The sequence below is a fragment of the Stegostoma tigrinum genome, chromosome 5 (assembly GCF_030684315.1).
Source record: "Stegostoma tigrinum isolate sSteTig4 chromosome 5, sSteTig4.hap1, whole genome shotgun sequence".
NCBI classification, from domain to species: domain Eukaryota; kingdom Metazoa; phylum Chordata; class Chondrichthyes; order Orectolobiformes; family Stegostomatidae; genus Stegostoma; species Stegostoma tigrinum.
The window spans coordinates 32,420,314-32,447,487 of record NC_081358.1 but is presented as its reverse complement, the minus strand read 5'-3'; positions in this window follow the sequence as shown (position 1 = coordinate 32,447,487).

Sequence of the window (27,174 nt, the reverse complement as noted above, 5' to 3'; positions counted from 1 at the left end):
TTTGATGAAGATACAAAAGGTAAGATTTTTCAATATTTTCCAGCACTGCCACCATGTCACATTGGTCCCAGTGAATTACACATTGATCTCACTTGCTACCTGTTCCTTTTCCCTTCAGTTGGCAATCTCCTTGGCTCTCCTGCAAGCGTTACCCCTCTCCTCCAGGAATAATGCCTGAAGTAACAAGGTGTAGAGCTAGATGAGCACAGCAGGCCACGACCTGAAGAAGGGTCTCGACCTGAAACATCAGCTTTCCTGCTCCTCTGATGCTGCTTGGCCTGCTGTGTCCTTCCAGCTCGACACCTTGTTATTTCAGATTCTCCAGCATCGGTAGTTCCTACTATCTCCTTAATGCCTGAAGTGCTGTGTCCCCGAATCTAAGCAACCTCTCTCTGTCTTGATGCTTCATTCACTTTATTCCCCATCACTGAGACACGAAGAAACTTCACAAACTTTTTGCACTACCTATCTAGGCAGAATAACGAGTGAGAAGATTATTAATCGCAGTCTGTGTGCCCAACAAAAAGCTATGAAGAACCTTTAGCTTATGACATCTAATCTCAGAGCCGAAAAGACAAGTGGTGGCCACTATTCCTTCTCTTAGCAAACCTTAGCAAAATTAGTTTAACTGGTATTCAGTTCATTTACTGTTTATGAAAACCTTATTGTTTGCATTTTGGCTGTTGCATTTGCTTTCATTACAACGATAACACTTCAAAAAGTAATTATTTGGTGTAAAGCACTTTGGCACATTTTGAAACACTCGATGCACAATTCAATTACTTGCTTATTATGTTATCTTTGGACTCGATATTAGTGCAGTTTTGTTTTGTAACAGGTAGCAAATGTATTCTGTGGCAGTTTATTGTTGGATATCTGATTTGTGACTTGTATGGGTGAAAATTCAACCAGAACTTTCAAAATCTGGAATTGCTTTTTACACCAGTGTCATTTTGAAGAGTTTTCAGTCACACTGATTTGAAGAAAAATGTGTTGTTATAACATTTTCTGCATCTGTTAGCCCTCCCTCTAACTCCACTGCCAGTAATAGGCTCCAAACTGTTCCTGACGATACTTTCACACTCCATGAGAAAGCGATTGGGTTAAAGTGATGAAAAACAAGGCATATTTTCACATCAATGCCAAAAACAAAACGCACTACACAAAAGTAAAAAAAAACAACCAACAAAACTTTAAAGGGGACATTCACTAAGACTGCTTTAACATTTGAACTTGAACTAGCTGTGGACTTATTTTGAAGCAAGCTGAATTTTAGGCCTGACGAAGGTTCTGAGAAGGGGTCACTTGACCTGAAACAGTAAATCAGATTTCTCTTCACAGATGCTGCCAGGCCTGCTGAGATTTTCTTGCAACTTTCGTTGTTGTTTCTGAATTTTAGGCCCTGTCACTAAGTTGCAGGCTGGAATTTGAACTTACTCAAATGTTTGTTATCACTGTGTGTTAAATTGGCTTTATGAGAAAAAACATGATGTGACCGTAATGTTGTCATCAATGTCCTATCCAGAACAATGCTCTGAAACATCATTATTTGTTCTTTCAACAGATTCATTCTTCCTTAATTCCTTGGTACCATTACATTTCCCCAGATCCATCCCAATCCCTCCCAGGTTTACCTGGTGCTCTACTGAGGAGACACTGCTCAGTGCAACTAAGGATCAGCTGTGATCCTATTGAATGGAGGACCAGACTCAAGGGGGCTGATGTCCTACTTCTGTTCCTAATTCTTATAGTTTAACTTCCATCCTCACCTGATCAGGCCTATATGTGAATCTAGAATATGTGGTTGATTCTTAACTGACTCTGGGCAATTAGAGATGGGCAATAAATGTTTGCCTAGCCAGTGATGCCCTCATCCCGTGGAAAAATAAAGAAAAAAATGCTTCTTATGTACAATGGCAATTTAATTTCAAAACATTTACATAGTTCTACAATCTTGGTTTATCTGGCTTTATTTATTAAATTAATAATTTAGGAATAGTTTGAAATTGTTTCAGCATCGTAGCTTTTATCTCTAACCTGTGTAGAGTATCTGCTCACCTATTCTAATGATATTCTAGTCAACCCATCATCTGACTGCACAGCATAGCTAGCTATTCTGATACATTCAGTTGGTTGGTTCGAACACTGTACCTATCTAGTGTCTAGATGTGACTTTTCATGATGTCAAAGTACCTTTTCCAGCTTTTGCTTTCTGCTTCAGTGCTTTCATCCACCACTGGTGCCACCGTGTATATATGATTGTCGTGGCTGTGTACTAACGATGATATTTATTCCATTAAAAAAGGCGATTAATATTTAAATGGACAGAAAGAACTTCAAGAGGTGTTACATAACTGTTCAGCCTCAACGATAAAAAGAAACGTTTAGAATTTGAATAACTGCCTGGAGAACATAATGGGCCCTTTGAAAGGTGTGATCATTCATAGCTTCTGAGAGAAACAGCATACTCAAAGAATCGCCATAAGGAATTCCAGCACAGGTGACTTTGTTTTGTGGAACAGTAGTTCATGAAAGTTAATGTAGTTGCCATCATAAGTGTAATCTATACAAAACAAACTATCAGAATTATTTTAATTGGGACATAAAAAAGATTTCTCAATAAACAAGATCCTGAACTCACATTTACCATTGAGGTTGTGTAATCAAATGAGTTCTCAATCTTAAATCCATAAGGTCACAAGATATAAGACCTGAATGAGGCCATTCAGCCCATTGAGCCACTTGTCCTATTCAATCATGGCTTCATCCTATAACCGTCAAACATTTTCAAAGCGAGTAGAATAAGCTGCCAGAGGAATTGGAGGCTGGTACAATTAGAACATTTAAAAGGCATCTGGATGGATGCATGAATATGAAGTCTTTAGAGCGATATGGGCCAAATGCTGGCAAATGGGACTAGATTAATTTAGGATATCTGCTCACATGGACGAATTGAACCGAAGGGCCTGTTTCCATGCTGAACAACTCTATGACTGCATGATTTACCAAGAACCTATCCATTTCTGTCATAAATATACTCAATGACTTTGATGTATATCTTTGATATATGAGTTGGGAAATCTATTGATTGGGAAATCTTGCAAATTAATGCAAGGGCTCATGTGTACCACTTTTGGCTATGAATGGTGCCCAGTCCACCTCATATTAGCACTGAAAGAGAAGTTGTCTCAACATTTGAAGCACAGCTGAAGGAGGCTTTCTCACAGTACTAATTTGCAGTAAACCCACTAACAGGATGGTGCCATCAGGCCTGAAACATGTTGTCTACCTCACAAATGAGGAAGGTGATATATGTGTTTCACTGCTGGCTGGATTTGACTCATCCTAATGACTGGGATTTGTATCAAAACATGTCCCCTTGAACATTTTCCTCAAGTAGCTCACTGAACATGCTCAACCAGCCCAAGCTTGCAAACCTCAGAACACCTCTAGAATCCTAATCTTAATGAGTGCAAAATGAATGGCTAATGCCATGTACAATTATAGGTGTAATCATGCAATTAGTCAACATTTATTATGGACAGTACTAAGAATTGCAGCAGAAATAAATGTAAGGTTTCAGACAGTCTTTTTAGGAGCTATACATACAAACATTAACAAGCCTGCTTTACGTTAATGCAAGGAATTTCTACAGACAATGCACTTTGCTCATTGGAACAGGGAGACTGTCAATTTCTGAGGTTTTCTCATAGCAATATCCTGACCAAATAGAGCCGATCTGCCAAATTGGAACTAAGATTGAAAGTTAACTGTTCCTAATGCATCTCCGTGCCAGCAATGGCCCAACCTATCAGCACTCTTCTTAGGGTGTATAAGTCCTGTTTCAGGTCTGGTGCTGATGAATGCAAAACGGAAAGTGTTGGCTTTGGATCTCATTTTAGCCATGGTTAGGTTCTGCACTGCCAAAGAACAAATTCTGAAAGACAGCATCAGGAATGTGCCCTGAATGGGAAGAGCTATATAAGACAAACCAGCTAAAGGTTGCTGTATTGAATATATTAAGGGGAGGCCATGGTCTAGTGGTATTAACGCTGGACTATTAATCTAGAGACCCAGGTAATGTTGAGGGGACCTGGTTTGGAATCCTGTCTCAGCAATTGATGGAATTTGAATTCAATAAAAACAAGCCTGGAATTTACAGTCTGATGATGGCCATGAACTGATCGTAGGGGAAACCGACCTGATTAACTAATGTCCTTCGAGGAAGGAAACTGCTGCCCTTACCTGATTTGGCCTGTATGTGACTCCAGGCCCACAGCAATGCAAGGGACTTTTAACTGCCTTCTGGGCAATAAATGCTGCCTAGCCAGTGATGCCCACATCCCTTGAATGAATAAACAGAGAAAAAAAACAAGGATACCAACAGTTGCAGCCTGCAATACCAGAAAGCAAAATGAAAGAACATTCAATCCTCCAAGAACCCATATCACTCAGCCCACCTGCAAAAGAGACCTCTAATTATTCACTATGGGAAGAATCCTCACAGCTTAGTTCAAGGCTTTTAACATCTTTCACCCTAGAAAGAGAACCTTCAAGCAAGTAAAAGGCCCGCAACTATAACAGACTAATGTTATTCTTATCTTTATAAGTACTATTTATCCATATCATCTTTGTGTCTATATTTTATCTAATCTCTAAAAGGTTCTTACTTAGTAGCTTCCAGCAATGGCTGCGTAAGAATCTAAACGTTGACCTTGTTTAAAATGAAGAGTTTGCTGGTGATAACTTTTAAATCAGAACATTCAATTAAAATGGGGCTAAATGAGCTTTTCATATATTGATTTAATGGTCTATTCTGAGGGTAGCGCTGGTGTGGTCCTGATATAATGGAATTCTGCATGATCCATGAGTATGTTTACAGGATTGCAACACCTGCTATGCTCACCAGCCTTGCTTACATGGGCTGTCAGTATTGCCCAGAGGTGTACAAGCTAGGTGGACTAGCCATGGGAAATACAGGTTTACAGGGATAGGGTGGGGGTTGTGTCTGGGTCGAAAACTCTTTGGAGCATCAGTGTAGATCCAATGGGCTGAATGGCCTCTTTCAACACTATCGGGATTCTATGATTCTATACCCAGTAATTTGACTTTGCTCTTGAATACACTTTGTAGACTTTCAGTTGAAGCAAGGGCCCTTTGCAATACTTCTATGAAGGAGAAGCTATCATGAGCTCAATTAATCTTTCTGCCAGCTCTGCTTTTGTACGGTGTCAATTGCATCTTTCTTCTCAGCATCTGCTTACAAATTGATTGATGGTTTCTTTCAGTTTTTGTATTGAAGGCATGAACCCAAAATGGTATTTGCTGAAGCTTTGCTCTTAACCAATCTTCAAGATTTGGTCATATTCTGTGAAGGCCTTTTAGGTCATCCTAGAACAGATTGCACCCTTCAATCATTGGAAGCCATCATTGCCTCCAGCACCTTGGATTGTTTCAGAAATATCCAAGTCCAGGACACAGATCACCACAGACTGTCTGAATAAAATGAACTGCCTGCTACCTTTCAACTGAGTGATAGAAATTTTGTGGTCATTCTGTGGCTTTTCTGTAGAGCTGATAGGAACATCTGTGAAAGGAACAAATGTTTGGTCTTTGCCAGTCTCTCGGGATTTGATCCCTGTAAGTCTCATGAACTGTAGTTGCTTATCTAGCCACAGACTGTAATGGTGACACTGTTGCTATCTTCCAGGGCTATGATGTCACCTATGTATAAAACATGGTTCATGGGGTGAATATGTGCTCCATGCCTGAAGAGGTAAAAATGGCCGTTTACAAACTTTCACAGGACATTGATGGATTCTTCCCTGGCCTATGTGTCATTGTGACAACCTCGGAAACTGAGATGACTGATGATTTCTCATTTTTCAGCGATCTCTCCAGAACTCGATAACTGACAGTTTGAACAAGCTGCAAAGACCCAAAACCTAAGATCCCTACAGTGGTGCAAAATCACTGCTACTCCTCAACACCGTAAGCACTCAACCCCTGAAGTCCAGGTTTCATCTTTGTAATCCCGCGTTGAATTCCCTCCAGGGCCAAAACATCCTTCCTAAGATGTGATCCCCAGATCTGCACACTGTACTCCAAGTGGGGTCTGACCAGGAGTTTGTATAACTGCAGCATAACTTCCACATCCTTGTATTCCAGCCCTTTAGATGTAAAGGTCAGCATTCCGTAAACCATCGTGATTGTTTCCTACACCTGTTTGTGGCATTTCAAAGAGTTAGGCACTTAAACCCAAAAATCTCATCAGATATCCACTGCACTTAACTTTGTGCCTTCTAAGAAATACCCAAGTATTTTCAGCCCAAAATGGGGATAACTTCTCACCTGTTTATATTAAAATCCATCTGCCACAGCTTCGTCCATTCACATGATCTATCAATATCCTGTTGTAATTTATGCTGTATCAACACTGTCTTAAATGCTACCCAATTTTATGTTGTCAGACAATTTGGACATTTGACTTCTTATGCCATTATTCAAGTTGCTAATGAGTATTATGAATAATTGAGGCCCCCAACACAGATCTCTGTAGGACACCACTAGTCACATCTTTCCAATTGGTGTACTTACCCATTGTTCCAAATCTCTGCTTCCTGCTACTCAATCAATTTCCTGTCCCATCCAAACTCCTAGTATTTCCTGGAACTGTCTGTTGTCAGAGGTTGAAGTCCAAGGGGAACCACTGCACATGACCAGAAAACATTCTAATTCTTACTGCCTGCAAAGGTGTATTTACAGATTAATAATCAACTTATTTGGCCATGTCATGAATGTATCTTCTGTGCTCACAGACTTCCTCAAATAACATCCTTATTTATATGTAGTCACAAATCTCTTACTGATGATCTATCACCTCGAGAATTCATCTCCAAAACGCAATGGGCATGTCAAAACCACAGAGAATGGAATTGCCCACCAGTCACTTCCTCTGAGTATTATCCCAAGATTAAGCACCAAGGGAACATAGGAACATAGGAACAGGAGTAGGCCATTCAGCCCCTCGAGTCTTTTCCACCACTCAATGAGATCGTGGCTGATCTCTGGCCTAATTCCATTTCCTGCCTTTGGCTCATTTTCCTTAATAGCTTTGCTTAACAAAAATGTATCTAACCCAGATTTAAAGCTAACAATTAATCAAGCATCCAATGTCATTTGTGGAAAAGAGTTCCAAACCTTTACCTCCCTTTGTGCATTGAAGTGTTTCCTAACATCTCTCCTGAAGAGTCTGGCCCTAATTCTCAGCCTATACCTAAGAGACTGAAGTGAAATAAAAATCACCTTCAATGTGTTCTTTGCTCCACACATAAAGTTTAAAGAAAATTCTAAGGGCAACCGGGGAACCTCCCAAGATTAGGTGCTAGAATTTTTTTTTATTCTCATAAACCAAAAAATGCTCCAAAATATTTTATTTCAATGGTGTGGCTTACATCAAGCTCTGGACATAAGCCTGCCAGCTACAGCGTATTACCAATTTGCACTAGCTTCCCAATTTAATATTATTTAACGAGAAGCTCTGTTCATCGAGTAGCTGTTTATTCAAAAACATCTGAAAAAAGATTTTTGCAGTAATGGATTCCAATTTGCATACACCCAACACTACAACTGAATACAATGAAACAGAAAAGAGTACAAAATGATTCTGAAGCATAACATGGTATATGGATCTTAAATCTGTTTTGGCAAAAGAAACCTCTGCATAATTTTCCTTTTTATCATAAATTACAGATCTGTTGCACAGTGCAAATATTGCAGAGCTGTAAGACAGCTGTGTCCCATTAAAATGTGTAATGGTCACTGATTTCTTACAGCACATGGTCATCAGGCTGAATCCACAGCCAGTAATTAAGAAGATGAAATGTTTAATTGTGCTTTAATTTTGATAAAATTTATCTGTCACACATCCTGTAATCAGGTATTATGCTCACAAATCATTGTCATTGGATTTGAGTGGTGATGGAGGCAGCAGAATCTCTCTCCTGACAGATTTATTTGAATATCAAACTACACTGTTAAGTAATCACAGCAGTGCTGAAATGTCAATTACTGCACAGTAGTGACATACTTGGTAAAGAAAGCCCCTTTAACACTTGAAGAGGTAATGCTTCTATGAATGGGAATGTAGGAAGGCGATCTCCATTCAGCCCCTCAAGCCCATTCTGTCATGTAGTGAGTTCAGAGCTGATCAGTACCTTCAGTGCAGGATATCAAATTACACTGTTGCTACCCAATATAAAGATGGCCTTTCCCCCCAGAATGTGATCTTGTCACATTTCTTTGCATCAGAATACTAGTGCAACACGATGAGGAGAATTTCATGGCGTTTGCTGGAAGAGGCAGGATGGTGGATACAATGGGCAAATTGTATGGAGGCCCCCACCAATGCTCTGATTATCAATGGCTGCTAGGTTCTTGCCCATTTAATAGTGGGGGCGCGGTTGAAGAACTCTGTGGCTTCTCTTATCTATTTTCTCCCAGGCTGTAGCCCTGGTAAATCCTGTGCATCTGGTCAATCTCAGCAATGTTTTGGTTACAGCTTCTGACACAAAGGCAGGAGTTCTGAGCTCAATCATCTACAGTCTCCTGAAAGTGATAGTCGTTCTATAGTGGTGTTGCCCTGTAGCTCAACAGTGATTCAGCAATTTACTGTGTAACCTTGAGTGATTGAAGAATTACACTGAGAACCAATTTAAGATTATCGGTCGGGCCCACGTGTAGCACACTTGTGTGTACTGGAAGTCACAAATATTAATATATAGGGTTCCATCCTTAGCAGGCAGAAAGAAAATGTTTACTCACTATAACTGGTTCAAGTGAACAACATAGGCCAGAACCATTTACTAGTTCATTTCTTAAAGCAATCAGAGTCAATCTGGCTGGTTTAAAATTTAAACGAAGTCAAGTGGTTAGTTGTCGATCATTACTAATGTGTCCATTTTCCATGGCAATGCATTTACTAATCAGAGACTGCTTGCCAACTAATCAGCATAGTCCTCTCATGTAGTATAAATGTTAGTTTCCCTTTGAATTGATATTCTTTTGAGTTGTCCTGGGCAGGGCAAGATGAAACTCTTTGACAAACTGTAATATTTTTCAACACGGTTCAAATGGCCAAATGGCCCATTTCCACACTGTAGGGATCCTATGATTCTATTTCTTTAGTATCCAGAATTCTGACTGACAGTTTATGCCTTTTGGAATATTAGAAACACATTAATTCATCTATTTTTTTCTTCCATGCCCAAGTTGCTGCTAAAGGCTTCTTTCAGTCAAGCTTACTGTTCCTCCAATAGTGATATCTTAAAACATTGAGACAAATCTACACTTTCCATCTTTCTGCATCTCAATGAGTGCTGTCTCCAATCTTGTTGAGGTGGACAAGCTGTGAGAATGATTGGAGCTGTTCTATTCCGTATCAATATTTTCCTCCCATTCGGGACTGATCCAGTCTGTTGGTTACCTGGGAGTTACAGATCAGCTTCCATACACTGCCCAAATCAACTGAGGATGGGTTTGTCTCACTGATGGCTGCTTGAGGTCAATGCTCACTACTTTTGGGTCTCTGGGTCTTTTTTTCAGCTACCTTCCGAATCTGCAATGTCTCCCAATATCCTGACCACTGGATTCACTTCACTGTCTGCGTTTCAATCCTGTTTTTTTATGTTGTCACTTCCATCACAGCCATATTTGATCATTCGTATTAGATCTAATTTCAATTGACCTCCAAAGTCCTGCTTTTTGAGTCCAGGTTAGAGGCTAGTAATATTGCGGTAACTCACCTCCTGACTCCCCATAGCCTGTCCAACATCTACAAGGCACAGGTCAGGAGTGTGATGGAATGCTCCCCACTTGCCTGGATGGGTGCAGCCCCAGCAACACCCGAGAAGCTTGACACCATCCAGGACAAAGCATCCCGCTTGATGGGCACTGCATCCACAAGTATCCATTCCCTCCACCACGGAAGCTCAGTAACAGCAGTATGTATTATCTACAAGATGCACTGCAAACATTCACCGAAGATCCTCAGACAGCACCTTCCAAATCCATGACCACTTCCAACTAGAAGGACAAAGCCAGCAGATACTTGGGGACACCATCACGTGCTAGTTCTCCTCCAAGCCACTCACCATCCTGACTTGGAAATACATTGTCGCACCTTCACTGTTGCTGGGTCAAACTCCTGGAATTCCCTCCCTGAATGGCTTTGTGGATCACCCCAAAAAACTAGAAGGATAGCAGTGAACCAAGAAGGCAGTTCACCACCACTTTTCAAGGGCAACAAGGGATGCACAAAAACTGCTGGTCCAGCCAGCAATGCCCCTATCCCATGAGTGAATTAAAAAAAATGTTTCTATAAGAACTCTTTATTTACACCTTTGCCAATACAGACATTCTCTTAGGCTTACATCATTGTACATCATATTATAGGTTCTGCTGATGCCTTGTTAAGGCCTCCATTATAAAGAGAACGCTTTCATGGCCATCAGAGGTTTTTGTGCAAGTTTTAAAGCTTTCCAAATTATTATATACATTTTCACAGATGTAATTCACCCCTTCCATTGTCTGCACTGTCAGCAGATTTTCTGTCAGAGCCAATACTTTAATTTCTGAATAAAAACAGACATTTGATGAAGCGTCTTCTGGTAAAAGATCTGACAGGATCCAAATATATTTTACCTGAATAACTGGTTTGCTAGACTGAAGGCTGTGTGGAATGAATATTTATATTAATGGTATGACAGAGTATCAGCTAATTTCCCATTTTGCATTCTCACTAGAACTAGTATTAAAGTCTACTAAACACTTTTTAAATCACAGATTTTGTAATATAAATCTATAATATTTCAAGAATTAAAAACATTGCCATTTGTTTCTGACTTCACACAATTAATGAATGGAATATTGTCTATCAATATTTGTAAACAAGAATCAGTCCCTGTTAGAGTTCATCAATCTTTTATTGAACTTGAATAGTGGGTTCAATGATGGTGTAGCAATGAGATTGTGTCAGATACATTGAAGTATCATCTAGATCCAAATAAAATGCTAGTGTTTCAGAATTTTACCATATTTTCCTTTTCAACTTGTACTTTGGAGAAAAGACATATCATGAGAAAAGTTCTAAGCAACATGACAGTTTCATTGGTGGGTGATTTCTCCTTTTGGAATCTGAATGTCTCTTTAAGAAGTGTAAGAAAGCACTTTCAATGGGATCGGTCTATGCAGCATTTCCCTTCATCCTTGCCATTTAATTTGTGCTGAAATAAGTTATGTCCAACATAATGCTTAAAACCTGCAAATACTGTATTTTAAATTGATTAAATAGATATTTGTCTAACGGGTTGTGGGAGGGAGGATATGGCAACTGATTTGCAAATGTTCAAAACTGTAATTAAAATACTGTGATCAGCAATTAGGACTTTTAAGCTGTCTTAGTTGTTCTGGTGTGGTATTACATTCTGCTTAACATGTGGCAGTCATGATAATTAAAATGATACTAACACATGGACAATTTTATAGCCCTTATGGTGCAGCCCATTATGCCAAATACAGGCCCATGTTTGCATAGCGTACACTACACAGTCTCATTACTACTATTCCTATCTTCCCTCCTTTAAACTAACAAATACTAAGACAATTCTGAGTCAAATGGTGACAGTTCTTATCAGTCAGTAATGAAAAGTAAACACTTTTGTCAATTCATTCTTTGTGGGTGACCCTTGTCCACAGAAATAGATATAAAACAGGTAACAATTCACTGTCACAAGTTTGACATTTCAACAATCATCAATTTTATCCCTTTTGTATCTAGTCCAATGTCAAAATGTTAAGCACTGATTTTCCAGAGACATGTTTGTGCTTGGAATTATTGCTGTGAGTTTTGGTGTTTGCAGTCACTACAGGCAGCTTCACTCCAACATTCCCTCTAACATTCCCGCAGACAGTCGCTCCGACATTCCAGGAACAGTGACTGGCATCTGCACGTTGCTCATGGCATTGACTTCACGTTTTGGAAGTTCTGCCACGTATGTGCCTTGGAGATCTGCGCAGCTAGCATCAGAGCATCAAGGGGAGAAGGCAGGAAAATGGTGTTGAGAAACATATCAGCCATGATTGAATGTTGGAGATGACTCAATGGGCTGAATGGTCTAATTCTGCTCACATAACTTACAGACTATGGTCCTCATTGTTTGATCCAGCCTCCTTAAATATTGCATTGTTACACTTTTACAGTTGACAAACAAGGCCTAAGCCAGTTTAGCACCCAGTCGATCTACAATACCAAACGAAGAATATAAAAGAATATTGGAAAATGGCTAAAGAAATAGTTAACTTTTAACTTTACAGCAGCAATGGACTGTGATTTCTAAAAGTTCCTGCCTACCCACATGCTTCTTTTGTCCCACCTTTCCCAAACTCCGATCAGTTCTGAAGAAGGATCACTAGACCTGAAACATTAACTTTGCTTTCTCTCCACAGATGCTGCCAGACCTGCTGAGTTTCTCTAGCAATTTCTGTTTCTGTTTCAGATTTCCAGCATCCACAATTTTGCTTTATTTGTGAACTGACTTTGCTGTTTTGTTTCTGCTGGTCTGTAGCATTTCCCCGTACCATTCACATTCACCTCACAGTTAGTGTAGGACATGAGTAATGTGGTATGGATGTTTGTGGGGAGATGATGTAAGATGCTCAGATGTTTCTAAGAGATATGAACACATATTATTCCACAATTAGCCCCAACCAGAGTCATGGTAATATGGACTGAAACTTGAGAATCAATAACTCCAAAGATGGAATCTTTCCAGTAGATTATTTGGAGAAATTTAGGAAGAATGGGTGAGATGTCCAGCAAGTCATATTCATAGAGATGTACACCACGGAAACAGACCCTTCAGTCCAACTCATCCATCCTGACCAGATATTCTAAATTAATCTAGTCCCATTTGCAAGCATTTGGCCCAAAAGAAAACCCTTTCTATTCACGTACTCACCCAGATGCCTTTTAAATGTTGTAATTGTACCAGCCTCCAACACTTCTTCTGGCAGCTTATTCCATACACACACCATCCTCTGTGTGAAAAATTTGCTCCTCAGGTCCCTTTTAAATCTTTCTCCTCTCACCTTAAACCTATACCCTCTAGGTTTAGACTCCCCCAGGCTGGGGAAAAGACTTAACTATTCACCCTATCTACATTCCTCATGATTTTATATAAGGTCATCCTTCAGCCTCTGATGTTCCAGGGGATAAATAGCCCCAGCATATTCAGCGTCTCCCTATAGGTCAAACCCCGGAACCCCGAAAACATCCTTGTAAATATTTCCTGAGCCCATTCAAAGTTTAACAATGTCTTCTTAATATTAACAGCAAAAGGCCTCATTTTCCAATTAAGCTCTGAATGGTGAGATGAAATTCTTAGCAGAGAGCTAGCAACCCATTTTCCTGCTCAAACCAACCACTCATCATAACTAAATCTCACATCATTATAGGGCAGTTTCCCATTCTCCCACCTGCCCGATAGGAACTAAACTGAAGCTTCCTGTCCAGAAAGCTGGAATACTTTCCTGGCGACTCCTCTTACTCCTCCCGACTTCTACCTTGAACACGTGGCACTGACATCGCAGGGCACACCCTGTGGGTGCTGAGTGCATGTACAGCAGTCCTGCAGCCTTTGTGTTTGGTTATGTCGAGGCCCCGGCAAATCTGTCTGCAGTTGCGGGATCTTCCTGTGCATGTCAATAAAGTCAGGAATTGCCACCAGCACGGGCTCCTCTCCTGCCTGCGGCTGAGCAAGTGCCTGGTCTCCATCAAGCCTCTGAGTGCCAGCAACATGGGGCATCTCTTCTTCAACCAGCTGTGGAGGCATCGCAGTGACATCTTCCCCAGTAAGTGCCCCCTGACCGTAATCTAGAAAATGTGCCCACTGAGGTGTCAGTGTCTGAGCTGGCGGGCGAGAGCAGGAGGTGGTCCTGCTGCTGCTCCCTCACTCAGAGGCAGAGAAGGGGATGTGTACCAGGGCTAGCCTTTTGATTGCACACATCACATTAATAGCCCTCATGTCTGAGGAAATAGAAAGAATACATGGTGACACGTGATAGAAGTTTGGGCATGTTAGGGAATACATTCGCAGTGGAGGTATTGGGAGAGTAACACAGCTGTAGACGATGTTTCACACTTGGGCGCCAGGATATAAGATCATAAGAAGTAGGAACAGGCCATTCAGCCCATTGACTCTGTTCTGCCATTCAATAGGATCATGGCTGATCCGACTTCCCTCTCATCCATTTTCCTCCCTTTCTCCATACCGATTGGTTCCCCAATTGATCAAGAATCTAGCTATCTCAGCCTTAAATATACATAAGGACTTTGGCCCCACAGCTCTCTATGGTAAGGAGTTCCAAAGACTCATAATCCTCTCTGAGAAGAAATTCCTGCCTATCTCAGTCTTAGATTGGCGGCCCTTTATTCTGGGTGTTTCTGTGTCTCCTTGGGACCTGTCTTGGTCTGTGCCAGTGAGGCCCACGATAATCCCTTCAGAGGGGCTGTTGTCAGTGCTGGTGCAGATAGGGGAAGGTGGTGAAGGGCCCTGAGAGAGTGAGCAGGCAGCAGCACAGAGGGTGCGCAGGATCAGTGGTGTGGGAGGTGCAGTGGGGGTGGGTGACAGAGAATGAGTGAGGGAGTAAGGTGCTGTAGGTGCATGTAAGTGAGAACAGTTGAGCATGAGCCTTGTTAGGACGCAGATGCAATGATAGAGGGAACTGAGAGATGCTAGTGGCACTTACCCTGGCACTACATTGCTGGGTGTGCCTGCAGACAGCTGAGGCAGCACTGAGATCAGTGGCAGTCTCAGACCAGGCTGGCAGGGTCTGGTCCTGGGACAAGAGGGTGGCGGACAGTCTTCTCTGCACCATCCCAGCCATTGGGATCTCCAGGGCCCCGTTCCCCAACCTAGACATCAATCTTCCCTTATCTGGCCAAATGTCACCAACTGTGCAGGGCAGTTCCAGATATGGGTAGCCCTTGACTGGCTGATCAATGGCCTTTTAGACTTGGCGACAGCACCAGGAATTGTGAGAGTTCCCAGCAGTGATGAATACCTCCGTCTATATCAAGGGTGAGAATCGGAGAAGAGGGTTCCATCGGGGAGGAGGTGCATGGTTAATGAGACCCGCTGAGGACAAACGTGTAAAAACACTCACACAGCCTCATGGAGACAAACCTGAGAGAAATGACGCTGAGCCATTTTCCAATAACATTCAGGCCCTACTTTGGTGTCATTTGAAAGCAGCATTGCTTACACAGTCGCTCAGTCTGTCACTGACATCTGTTCATAGAATCATAGAATCCCTACAGTGCAGAAAGGGGCCTCTTGGCCCATTGCCCTCTTCTGGTTGGTAGAACGAGTCACAAATCAAGCAAGATGCTGGATTATCCCTCACCAAGATGGAGCACCTTGAATTCACGCGGCACTCTATCAGGTAGCATAGCTGAGGACTCAGTAAAACCTGAGACAATCGCATTGAAGTGATTGGCAAGAGTAGGGACCTGAACTATTGTGGGCTCAAGATAAGCTCTCCATTGTTGCAACTCTCCAGCTGCTGCAAGCTGCCACATGATCCAGGGTTTTGATTCCTGAATGAACTTAGTTAGCTGTGAACTGTGTTAGCTGCCCTAGCTTCAGAACTTAGATGTCATAGGAATAATTCAACTTGCTCCAAATACTGACCTGCTCAGAATTAGAATAGACTGGTTAAATCTTGCTCTATGTTTAAATAAAAACTACTTCCACCTGTATAAGAACCAACCTCACTCCAATCCACCCAAAAAACTGCTGATGCTAGAGTCAGAGATAACACAGTGTGGAGCCGGAAGATTACAGCAGGCCAGGCAGCATCAGAAGAACAGGAAAGCTAACGTTTTGAGTCGGGACCCTCCCGAAACCTCAACTTTCCTGTTCCTCTGATGCTGCCTGGCCTGCTGTGTTCTTCCAGCTCCACACTGTGTTATCACTCCAATCCACACCAACTTGCTGCTCTATACAATACCAATGCAAATAGTAAGATGCTACAAAAGTAATGCTGCTCACTTATTGTTGCTGACACAGTGGTTCAGTGGTTAGCTCTGCTGCCTCACAGAGCCAAGGACCTGGGTTTGATTCCACTGTCTGTGTGGAGTTTGCACATTCTCCGCGTGTCTACATGGATTCTCTCCAGGTGCTCCAATTTCCTCTCACAATCCAAAGGTGTGCAGGTTAGAGTGGATTGGCCATGGTAAATTGCCTTGTAGTGTCCAGGGATGTGCAGGCTAGCGGACTTAGCCATGGGAAATGCAAGGTCATAGGGTAGGGAGGTGGGTCTGGGTGGGATGTTCTTTGGAGGGTCGATGTGGATTCGATGGGCCAAATGGCCTGCTTCCACACTGTAAGGATTCATCAATTGTTGCATTAATTAGAACACTTCTGGGTTTTTGATGATTAAAGTGACTTTGGAACAATAAGTATAACACTTCTCTTCAAAGCAGCTGTAACAATGGAATGACCAAGCATTTGGTCAGCAAAGAATTGTGAAGGATAAGTGATGGTCTGACTAGTATAGCTTAAGTTTTTGTGAGCTGCTGGTATAATGGATTGGGTAAGTTATGGCTGTTTGCCTATATGAAAGCATTTGATAAGGTCTGTCACAAGAGCACATAAACAAAGATAAGAGTACATGCATTAGGGATTATTATACGACTTGGATTCACAAGTAGGAGATAGAAAATATGATGAAATATGGTGTTCCATTCAAAGTTATTTATGCTGTGGTCTTAGCTAGCCACCATATATATTAATAAATTGGATGGAGGGATAAAAACTTGAGTACAATATGCAAGTTTTTACATGATAATCAATATAATGGGTGGGAGCAGCAAGTTATAAGTTAAATAAGTGAGCTTCAACATTTCAGCAAATGGAGTTCAATGCTTGCAAGTTGGATTTGAGAAAGAGAATCAAAATAGATATTTAATAATGAGAAATTAGGAGCTGTGGGAGATTAGATAGATTTAATTAGTTTTACATGCAAGTCACAGATTTGTTACATTGCAGAGGAGGCCATTTGGCCAATCATGCCTGCACTAGCTCTATTATCCAACGTTAATCTCCTGCTTTTGTTCCAAAATCCCTGAACACCACACCTTTCCAGATAACCATCCAATCCCTCTTGAATACCCCAATAGAACCTGTCTTCTAAAACACTAAAATATGGCATAAGTACGCAAGGTAATCAAAAAGTCATGGAATGCTTTTTTTTCTCTCTAAGAGAACTGAAATTCTAAATTGAAGAATGATGCTTCGGTTGTTCAGATCTTTAATTAAATCCATTGTCAGTATTAGGCTTAGTTTTGAGCAACAAACCGCACGAAATGACACGGTCTTCAAAGAGATTTCGTACATATTCCGCAAAATTATAGCAGAGTGGATCAAGGTTATATCATGAGGTGAAGTGACTTGTACTGAGTTTAGGAGTGTCGGTTCTATGCAAGCTATTAAAATAAGGAATGCTGTAAGTACAGATCAGGAATTAATCCTTAATTGGTGGAGATTCCAGAATTAGAAGGTATCACTGCAAAAATAGATCTGTCATTCAGGATCGAAATCAGGAAAAGCTTTATTACACAAGGCATGGTGGAAATCTCAAACTTCATCCTCCAAAAAGCTGTAGATGCTGAGTCGGTTGAAGTTTTAATGGCTGACTCCAGTAGATGGTTGTTAAAACAAGACTATCAGAGTATATAGAACATCAGAGGTAGAGTTGAGGTTCAACATGATCAACAGGATGAGCTTGAAGATTGAAATTGTGTCCACCTATTCCAGAATTGTGTGTTGTACTGGGTGTTGAATTGTTCATTTGATTCTTAGTACCATATTATAGGCAGTGATGCTGTTTCTGAGTAATAATTTCCAGTTGGATATATGAATGTTTATCGACGAAGTAACATAAATTGTTTGTAAAACATATGATAACAGTAAAGGGACATTTAACTTGTTTAAGATGCTAGAACATTGAGGATGTGTTGTGAAGACCAGATAAACTCCTACATAAGTCTTCTCAACTCAGTAGGAAGTAGGTTGTCACTGAAAATCTCAACAATGTGGCAATAGTTACAATTTCCGTCAGCAAGGTATTTTCTGCTACATGTCGTACAATATATATATATTGCTTACTGTTCCCTCAGCTAATTACTTAATATCAAAAAGTTTTGATGTGAAATCTGTTAGTTCAACCAACTTTCAAAACTCCATGTGATTTTATTCTGAATAGTAATAGGGTAATTCAGAAATATATACCTCTATTCAATTCTTAATTCAAGTTACTTTGAGATTAAAATATTCTTTCTCAGGTGAAAAGCAATTTGACCAACAATTACAAAATCCTCAATTTTTCAATATCCCACACTCTTTGAATGACCTGTTGTAGATGTCATGGATTAACATTTGGGAATTGGGCTCAAGTGGACGATGAACTGACGGAATGCGCATTTCTTCAGTTGTGTGAAATAAGTTTCAGCAGCCTAAACCCAGGTCCCATTGGGCATGAGCCCACAGTGCAATAGCTGCTACTAATTGTCAATCTCACACACACAATGGTCACAGGACAGCTGGTATGGGAAATATCATTTTGGTCGAGTGGGGTTTGAGGCAGGTGGAAACTCATTTGAGTATTGGGGCTAAGAGACACTTTATTATTCCCTGACATTGCTCCTCGTCAGAAGGTGCTCTGTAGTTGCCTAAAGTGAGAACTTTCTTAATACAAGCTGCTTCAACTTGAAAAACACTTGAAAAACTATCATTTTGAACAAGGAGAACAACCAGGAGCTATATGCTTTGAATAAAATAAAACTGATATCATTGTTCATTTGCACTAACTCATTTGTAATTCTGGATTACCAACATGCACAGTGCCTTAGGGAAGCATACCCAAAACAACAAGATTGCAGTCCAAATCCTAGAAAACAACATTGAACCCTTTCATCTATTGTTTGGTTAACATCAATATTTGTGATCACCGAATCAGAGCATATTCATAAGCGAGTAGCTTGAGTTTATTTGTTTCTTTCTCACACTAAATGAATTCATTTGCAGACTATTACTTAAATTAGCAGTTTATAGGCTTGTTTTACTGACAGTACTATTTGAAGTTTCCTGTGGTAACTTCATTACCCATATTTTGTTCAAAATTACTGATGCATGCTGAAAATTGCTAATGACAGATGTTTCTCCACTCTGTCACACTTCTCGTATCATTTGATTTGGAAAGCAACATACGGTGTTATGCTCTATCAGTATGTCACAGACTCTCTATAAACAGCTGGTCATAACTCAGTTCAGTGAAAACCATTACTTTCCAATGAAGTGCTGGACAAGATCCAAATTTTGTTTTGGCATGGTGAATACTGCATTATGCAGATAGTTTTACTGCTGCAGGGTTACCTGTGGAAGCAAAATTTTATTTCTTTACTTCAATGGAAGATGAAGTTAAAGTAGAAACAATAAGCAAACAAATGATATTCAATAAATTGGCACAAAGCTGGTCATGCTGCTAACCTTGTATTTCCTGGATAAATAACAGGTAAACTCAATAAAGAGAATAATAGGAAATATTCATTTAAATTAAGTGTCCCTCTTGAAAATTTCAGTGTGTTGTGTCACAGACGTTGGAAGAAATAGCTTCCGACTGAAGCTGACAATTTGTGGATTTGCTTCACAAGGAATCTTTTAAGCACACATTACTAATTATGTCCTTTAAATTTGTCATTCATTTATTTCACAGACTTCTGTCACTGTTTCTGCTGTCAATAAGCAAATAGTCCAACAAAATTTCAGCTTCGTGGGTGTTGTAGCAATTATCACACTGTAATAGCATTCCTTTTGGTTGCATTTAGTTCACTTTAAATGTGTATGCCTATTTCTGCCAGCAAACAGCCATGAATTCTCTACACAAATGCACAAAGCAGGAGGTAGTTCTGAGCAACACAATTCTGGGAATGGCATCCATTTCATGGTGCACTGGACTGATGTGAATGACCACGTGAGTGATGTTTACATACAGAGCACAGTTTGAATTCAGAATTATCCTAGCACCTATATTAATGCAAAAGTCTTGAAAACTAATGACATTTTTTTAGTTTTATGACCAGCAATGTTAATCTCTTTACCCCCTTTAGTGCCATGTTTGCATTCTCCGACACTTGCATCTGACAAAGGGGGCAGCACTCTAAAAGCTTGTGATTTCAAATAAACCTGTTGGACTATAACCTGGTGCCATGTGGCTTCTGATTTTGTCCACCCCAGTCCAACACCAGCACCTCCACACCATGTTCTCAAGTGTGGAAGCTTATTGTAAAAGGCCTCTTTGGCATAAATGTACTTTGCTGAAGATCCAATTTAGATATTTGCCTTAAAGAGACATAGAGTTAGATGTCAGACTCTGAACCCCAGATGGAATACATCCAATTTAAATGTGATTGCTGATGTGAACAGTTTATATTTTGTGAACTGTTTGAGTACTTTGAGAAGTATCAGATTCAGAAAAATAATCCTCCCTTCTCTTTTGAATCACGTTATTGGTCAGGCACATCATCAGATGTCAGACACATGAGGGCAAAACTAGCTGGGAGTATATGGGTGATGTTATCGATGATTGGCTGTACAACCATCCCTTTGTTATTTACAAAGTCTTGGCTTCACACAAAGATCGGTGGATGAAGAAGTGCTTAGGAGATGGGGAGGTTGCAGAAGGACTTAGACTGGCTAGCAGAGTGGGCAAAGAAGTGGCAAATGACAACACAATTGTGTGAATGTGTGCAGTTATGCTTCAGAAATCTGAAGCACAAAGTGGCTTAAGAGTCCTAATTCAGAATTCTCTGAATGTTAACATGTATGTTCAGCTGGCATGTTAGGAAGGTAAATGCAGTGTTGGTATTCATTTTAAAAGGCTGGGACACAAGAGCAGAGATGTATTGCTGAGGGTGTCTAAGGCTCTGGTCAGACTGCATTTGCTATATTGTGAGCAGTTTTGAGCCACATACCTAAGGGAGATGCACTGGCAGTGGAGGGGATCCAGAGAAGGTTTACAAGGATGATCCCAGGATGAATGGTTTGTCATATGTGGAGTGTTTGAGGACTCTGTGTCCATACTCGATGGAACTTAGAAAGATGAGTGGGTATCTGATTGAAACTTACAAAATACTGAGGGGCCTGGATAGAGTGGACATGGAGAAGATGCTTCCACCAGTGGGACTGGGAGGCACAGCCTTGAAGTGAAGGGAGGACCCTTTAGGACTGAAATGGGGAGGAATTTCTTTAGCCAGAGGGTAGTGAACCGATGGATCTCGTTACCACAGAAGGCTGTGGAGGCCAGCTCATTGAGTGTATTTAAGACAGAGATAGATAGGTTCTTGATTAGTAAGGAAGATCAAGGGTTACAGGGAGAGGGTGGGAGAATGGGGTTGAGAAATATATCAGCCATGTTCAAATGGCAGAACAGACTGATGGGTTGAACACCAAAATTATGCTCCTATAGCTCATGGTCTTATGGTCTTCACTTATCCTATAACAAGTGAAGAGTCTGAAGAAGAGTTACATTTAATTCCAAATATTAACTCTATTTCTTTCTCCACAGATACTGCCAGATCTCCTGAGTTTTTCTATCAGTCTCTGACAACACTGCGTCATTTGCTGATATGGGTTCTGTGTTCCAGCACGTACTCTCTCTGCAATGTCCTGTAGATGTGGTGGAAGATTACTGTTAATTATACAAATTATACAAATAGCAATCTGTCCATCCCATTTAAAAAATATCTCACTTGGGTTTGACAGATTCCTAGATTCATAAAAAAAAACTTGAATTCGCAACCAGCAATCTATAGGGCAGGATCACAGATCAAAGTCATGGCTTGAAAGATCATGGAATTTTTGAGGTGAGATGCCTATTAGAGTACACCAACCCCAAATCTCCTTGATCTCTCTACCTAAGTGCAATCCTGCCCATAAAACTAGGTCTGCCACTAGGTTTCAGATCTTCATGCATTGGTATCTTGTAGCTGAGGTGCTCTTGTTAAAATTCGAATCATTTTCAAGCACAACAGGAAATAATAATTTTTCTGGCTCTATGTTAAAAATGTTTTACATCATTCTCTTGCTAAGACTTCCACTGTATCCGCTATACCTCATCACGAACCTTGGCTGACAAATGTTTAGAACTCAATATGAAAATTCCTCACTTACAGCATCTGCAGTTCCTTCAGTTTATATGAAACTACAAATTTGCCCAAATGCAGGCTCTTGAACATACAGTGCAAGAGTGGTCATGAAAGTAGATGAAACGTTAATTTCCATTCCAAAAGTAGGTGAATTTGGTGGTATAATTCAATGTTTTACTTGGACCATGATTGCATGCAACAATTTTGCTCCTTTTACATTCAGGCATAATTTAATGAGATTTAAGTTTGTCAGCCAGCAGTACTGGAAAATAGGCTCAAAATGAATTCTGAAATTTCAACGAAACTTGAAGCCATTGTGTATAATTCAGGTAACTTCATGCAATAGTTATATAGATGACTTATTTTTCTTCTTATTGTACTGCCTTGAAAACACTAAAATAATACAAAGAACCGTGGGTATTTAAGATCTGAAACGAGCATCTGTGGAGAGAAAGCAGAGTTCATGTTTAGAGTCCAGAGACGCCTCTGAGGAATTTCTGGTTTTGTTCCTTAAAAACATTGTGTCGTACAATTTCTGAGTAGTCTGATAAGCAACAGTATTTAGTACTTCATTAGCATATCAAGATTAGAAGACTCATTCCTATACGTGATCTTCACACCCATCACAAATCTATCTTATTGTTCTAGAATTAGGGGTCACTGTTTGAAAATCAAAGTTTACCCATTTATAGCAGAAATGAAGTGAATTTAGTGGAGGCAATGGCCTAATGGTATTATCACTGGTCTGTTAATCCAGAAACTCAGCTAATGTTCTAGGGACCTGGGTTTGAATCCTGCCATGGCAGATGGCGGAATTTGAATTCAATAAAAATATCTGGAATTAAGAGTCTAATGATGATTGTGAATCCCTTGTTGATTGTCAGGGGAAACCCATCTGGTTCACCAATGCCCTTTAGGGAAGGAAACTGTCATTCTTACCTCATCTGGCCTACACGTGACTCCAGATTCTCAGCAACGTGGTTGCCCTCTGGGCAATTAGGGATGGGCAATAAATGCTGCCTAGCCAGCAATGCCCACATCCTGCAAATAAATAAAGTAATTTCTTTCTCCCAGACAGTTGTAAGACTTTGGAACTCTCCATCGGAAAATGTGATGGAAGGAGAGTTCTTGAATGTTTTTAAGGCAGAGTTGGAGAGAATTTTGTTATGAAAGGATGGAGGAGGTGAATGGTTATCAAGAATAGGAAGGAATGCAGATTTGAGATTACAATCAGATCAGTAATGAGCAAGCATACGACGATGAATAGTTCACTCCTGCTCCAAATTCATATGTTGAAATTCTTTCTCCTTTCTCAAAATTCTTTCTCCCTCACTCACTTTCCACTACCACACAGTCCTTTTTTATTCCTGGCTCTGCACCTCTTTAAGAACTGTTAAGCCCATAATTTCTTTGAATTATGTTGATAGAACAACAAATTGAAATGCTAAGTGGATTGTAAGAAACTAAACTGGTCAGGATTTGCTCAGTAGAGTCACAGAGACAAAAGCCCTTGCATAAGTTTGTAAGATTTCCCAATCACCAACTTCCCAACTATGACATGAAAGACATACATCAAAGTCCTTGAGTGTATTTAAGACAGAGCTAGATGGACTCTTGATAAGTTACAGTCATACAGCTGTACAGCATGGAAACAGACCCTTCGGTTCAACTTGTCCAGGTCTATCCGATATCCCAAGTTAATCTAGTCCCATTTGCCAGCATTTTGTCTGTATCCCTCTAAAACCCTCCTGTTCATATGTCTTACTAGATGCCTTTTAAATGTTGAACTGTACCTGCCTCGAACCACTGCCCAAATGTCTGCCTTGCCCCCTCATAAATCCAGACTAATTTCCCTCACTCTGAATGCATTGGCATTTTCCTTCCTGATTGTGCAGTTGAAGTTTAATGGAAGATGGCACATCATCCAGCTTGCTCTTCTGTCGGTGAGTTCTAGGGGCTGTCTCATAGTCAAGGTTCACCACCTCCCCCATCTTTTGTCATCCACTTTGTGTCATTTGCCAGTCACCAGCTTTTAGGCTCCCTATGTTCCGATCCGGTGCTTTTATTTGTTGGTTACCCTCAGTCTATGGTTTACCACGTTGTCATGGCCACACAGTGATCCACTGCCCTCCCGTTGAAACCAAGGTGGTATTGCCTTGGGCACACCGTGCCTCCTACAAGCCTATGTCCTCCTATTTTAGATTCCACCCTCCATCTGGAGCTCCCCTTCCCCAACCCCAGACTGTCATGATGCCCTCAGTGTCACAACACAATGTACCCTTGAGACTCGAGATCCCACTTCCACTACACTGCATGCTCTGCCCCTCTAATAAGCGCCTTGAAGTTTATTGTCCAAAACAGCCATCGAGCCGACTGCAGAGTGACACCAACAGTATGGGTTCAATTCCCACACCGGCTGAGGTTACGATGAAGGACTCTCCTTTTCAATCTCTCCCGTAGCCTGAGTATGGTGGCCCTCTGTATCTCCTTCTGTTTGATGAGAGCAGCCCTGTGATCGTCTGGGATGAGGGCAAATTTACTTTCTTCTCCAAACCACTCAAAACTCACCATGGCACCACCCCCTTGGAATGACCTATGAGGACAGCCCTGATTGAGAATGGCCCAGTTCCCATACTGATGCAACTATAAATCCCCAGACTGGTTGCACCAAATAGCAAGGCAAATCAGTGCTCCTATGATCATCCAGGTAAGTGCGAAGTGAGCGAATACTAAGACAGTAACATAAAAGCCATAAAATGCATCCTGTGCATGTGTATCCCTGAACACAGAGCAGGCTGGCAGCAGCATTGCATTGTAAGGTGTCCATGAACTCCAAAGTGAAGCACTGAAGTGTATTCTGAGACGGTCTGAGATCACTGAGCTGATGTGAGGGAAGCTGACCTCTGATGATGAAGGATGGAGACAGCTAATATCCATAGAGCTTTCTTTCATCCTCTCATGGGATGTGGACATTGCAGGTTGGGCCAGTATTTATTGCTCATGCCTGGTTGTCCCTTGAGAAGGTATTGGTGAGCTGCCTTCTTGAACCTCTGCAGTCCACGTGCTGGAGGTTGACCCACAATGCTCTTAGGGAGAGAATTTCAGGATATTGGCCCAGAAATGAGGATTTTGACCCTTGCATTGAGATTGATCTTAAAATGGATGTGTAAGGGAAACAATTGGTTAGCTGTGCCTGACTCTGATTTAAGAGTCGGAAATTAGCACCATTTAGTTTCTCAGGAGTTCACGAGAGAAATGTAAACTCCACGTAAATGAGGTGAGGCTAGCCAATAAATAAATGCAAATGCATGGAAATAATGAAATTATTGCTTAACTTTGAGGTACAGAATTCAATGTTGCAACCTCAGCAGGAAAGTGAAAATTTCTTTTCTCGGTATCAAGAATCAGATTTTTCCACTCTCACCACATTTCCCCACATTTCTCACCATTGTCTGTGTCAGCAAAATCCTGCCCTTAATCTTTTAACTTGAAAATTGTTTGTATGGCACCAGGAATTTGTTTAGTGGTTCAACCAAATAGTTGCCACAACTTATGCAGAAGAAAACCCAGAAGAAGGATGTAATGACATTCTGGGAGAACATTCTGGGAAAGTATTGGTTACAGGAGTAGGGATGAAAGAAATGATGTACAATACATCGGTGAGGCCACTTTTAGAACACAGTGTACAATTCTGGTCGCAATGCTATAGGAAGAATGTTGTTAAACTAGAAAGGTTACAGAAGATATTTACAAGGATGTTGCTGGGACTAGATGTTTTGAGTGATAAGGAGAGGCTGAATAGGCTGTGACTTTTTTTCCCTGGAGCGTCAGAGGCTGAGGCTATTTTTTTATTCATTCACAAGACAAGGGTGTCGCTGAGTAAGCCAGCATTTTATTTTCCATCCCTAAATGCCCAGAAGGTAGTTATGAGTCAACCACATTGATATGGGGTCTGCAGTCACATGTAAGCCAGACCAGGTAAGGATGGTAGTTTCTTTCCTTGAAGGACACTAGTGAACCAATGGGTTTTTCTTGACAATTGACAAAGGCTTCATGGTCATCGTTAGGCTCTTTAATTCCAGAATGCGAGTACAATTACAACATTTAAAAGATATTTGTACAGGCACATGGATAGGAAAGATTGGAAGAGCATGGGCCAAATGCAGGCAAATGGGATAGTTCAGTTCAGGAAGTCTGATTGGCATGGATGATTTGGAATGAGGGGTCTGTTTCTGTGCTATACAAGTCTGAGACTCTATGACTCTACTCAAGAAACCAAGCGCCACTGTTTTAGAACAATAAGGTTGCATAAGAAAGGCAAAAAAATAAAGTATAGTATAGGTTCCTGTGAACTGGCTGATATTATGTTTCATTTAGCCTCTGTTCACCTGTTGATCTTTGCTTACGGTGTCTTATAAAATGTATAAACTACTATTTTGCAGCAAACAGTACAGCATCTCATTCTCATAGACTCGGTGTTGACTATTCAACTTGCTTGCTTCAAAACCAGCCTCACTCCCAGTGGCCTTGGTTTCATAGCTCAGAGCAGTTCTTTTTATTTGGCTGTCTGAAATCTAACAGGTCCAGCTGGAAAGTGCAGTGAATTAAAATGTGGTGTGATGTAGCAGAAGGTGCACTTGTGAGGTTAGGAATCTGGCTCTAATACCAGAGCCCTGCAGTGTGGCATGGGGGTTCTTTGCAATATCTGTTAGCTCATAAAATGTAGTAATTTATCTCCAATATCATTCATTTCTGCAAATGAAGAATTTCATATTCAGCAAGACACCAGAGCTCAAGCATGGCAACTCTGTTAGATGATGCTAAAGATAATTGCAGAAAATATTTGGCTGTTTCAGATTGTACTGCTGACGTTTTTCTTGCAGGGGAAAGAGAATCAAAGCTATTGACTT